This window comes from Octopus bimaculoides, chromosome 4, assembly GCF_001194135.2.
Source record: "Octopus bimaculoides isolate UCB-OBI-ISO-001 chromosome 4, ASM119413v2, whole genome shotgun sequence".
NCBI lineage: Eukaryota > Metazoa > Mollusca > Cephalopoda > Octopoda > Octopodidae > Octopus > Octopus bimaculoides.
Window position 1 is genome coordinate 82,555,157 of NC_068984.1, and position 2,569 is coordinate 82,557,725.

A 2,569-nucleotide genomic window follows, 5' to 3' on the forward strand; every position below is an offset into this window, starting at 1 on the left:
TACTATTTCAACAATAATAAAACCAGGTTTCATTTATGCCTTAGTAAGCAATTATAAGAAACCAAGAATAAACAATATAATAATTAAACTAAGCACGTAGATCACACAAGTTTGGCAGCCGCGAGTTTTGCAATGTAAAGAAACTAAAAACTAGTCTAAAGTAATCGCCCTTGAAGTTGTAGATCACATGCCAAAGTAGCACCTATATATATATATATATATATATATACACACACACACATATATTCAACTGTACGTAAATACATTGCTGCACTATCCTTTAGAGGGTGCTTCTTTTTCGGATATATGATCCACTGACGATATATATAAATATATAATTAGATAAAGATAGTTATGGCCGGTCTATGGAGTTACTCAGAGTTTCATGTCCATATAGCGCTTAGCTTTACACCGTCTTTTCAGACCCTAGTGGTCAGTAATCCACCGGCCACTAGGGTCTGAAGAGACATTGTAAAGCTAAGCGCTTTATGGACGGGAAACCCTAGGCAACCCCATAAACCGGCCATAGCTATTTTTTACCTAATTACTCTACTGCTCTATAACTTAGAGTGTGCTTCTCTTTTGGATTTATGATTTACTAACGATATACATTATCTATCTATCTGTGTGTGTGTGTAGCCTGTTCCTTGCACATCCACACTCGTTTGATACTTGATACTTCAACGTTGTTCAACACGAACTTGTGATGAGGCAGGTTGTATTTTGTGTGCTTGTGATCACCCTAAAAATGAAGGACCAAAATGAACATTATCGATGTGATACATTTTTTAAATTTCAAAAATGGTAAGAAAGCAGCGGAATCCTGCAGGAAGATATGCGCTGTATACGGAAAGAATGCTACAATGAAACTTGTGTGCCAGGAGTGGTTTTCAAGATTTCGATCGGAAAATTTTGCGGTTCAAGATGCACCTTGTTCTGACCAGCCAACTGAGATTAACAACCCCCGTTATACGACCAGGATGATTGCATATATTCTCCAAATAGCCAAATGGAGTGTTGAAAACCATCTGCATCAGCTTTGTTATGTCAGCAGACAATGAATTTTAGGTACTGGTGTGTATCTGCTTTTGTAATAAATATCAGTTGTGATTGAGGTGTTGTTTTTAATTACCATTATGTCAAGAAATGGTAATTGTGTGTTGCTCATTTCTCTTGTGAATTTAAGACTAGGGTGTATATTATTGAGGAGGGTGCTGAATTCTTCCAGATTTTCTATGGATTTGGTCCAAATTAGGAAACAATCATTGCGGTATATTTTCCATGTGTCCTCTATATGTCTGTTAGAGGTCATGCCGTAGTTCTCTTCAATTTTTTAAATATAGGTTTTGTTCCAAGTATCCCAATACTGAGTTCACGAAAACTGGAGCAAATCATGTCCCCATGTCAGTTGAACACATTTGAAATCTGATGAGTACACTATGTATGAAAGCACTGTGTTAAAATACCATAATAGAAAACGTGAAAACCAGACTATGTTTTAACTTTATTCAACTGATATATACATATATATACACATAGTACTGTGAAAAAGTCTTCAGCCACTTTAAACTTTTGTAAATTTTTACTAATTGCCAACTTATAAGTGGATGTTTCGCATCGCGTTTTTACAGATGAAACATTGGCCCTGTTGGAGTCATTTCAATACCTCATATTTTGTAGGAGTTCTCAATGAGAGGGGAAGATGAGAGAAGACCACCAAAAATGGCTGGGCAAAAGCCTTCGGCCACCTCACATAAAATGATCAAGATACAGTGTTTTAAAACAGAAAAATGTCTATAATGAAAATTTATTACATAAAGTTCATTTCAAGAAGTTACTGTACATTGTTAAAATTTGTGTGGTATGTGCTGGTGGTATGTAAAAGTACCCTGGTGTCATACAAATGGCATCTGTGCCAGTGACATGTAAAAGCACCCATTGCACTCTCAGAGTGGTCAGTGGTAGGAAGGGCATCCAGCTGTAGAATACTATGCCAAATCAGACTGCAGACTGGTGCAGCCTTCCAGCATGCCATCCCAGTCAAACTGTCTAACCCATGCCAGCATGGTCACTGGATGTTAAATGATGATGATGATGATGAATTCCTGGTGACGCATTGTGTCCCTGTGCTGACACTTTATTTCATGTTGCTCCAGTTCACTCAGCTGGCCAAAATTATTAGGACCTGTATTTCAAAGGGCCAGCCTTGTCACATTCTGTGTCACACTGAATCTTCCTGGGAACTATATTAAGGGTACATATGGCTGTGGAGTGCTCAGCCACTTGCATTGTTAATTTCATGAGCAGGCTGTTTCATTGAATGAATCAAGTGGAACCATCGCCATCACAACCAATGGAGTGTCAGATGCCTGTCTGTCTGTGTGTGTGTGTGTGTCTCTCTCTCTCTCTCTCTATATATATATATATATATGTATATATATATTCATGATATTCATGGATGAATTCAATAATTGTGGGTTTTTTCTCTAAATTATATTTTATATATTGTGAAATTTAATTTAATTTTAATAAATTAAATTAAATTGAATTTTTCCCTGTAAATTTTTAT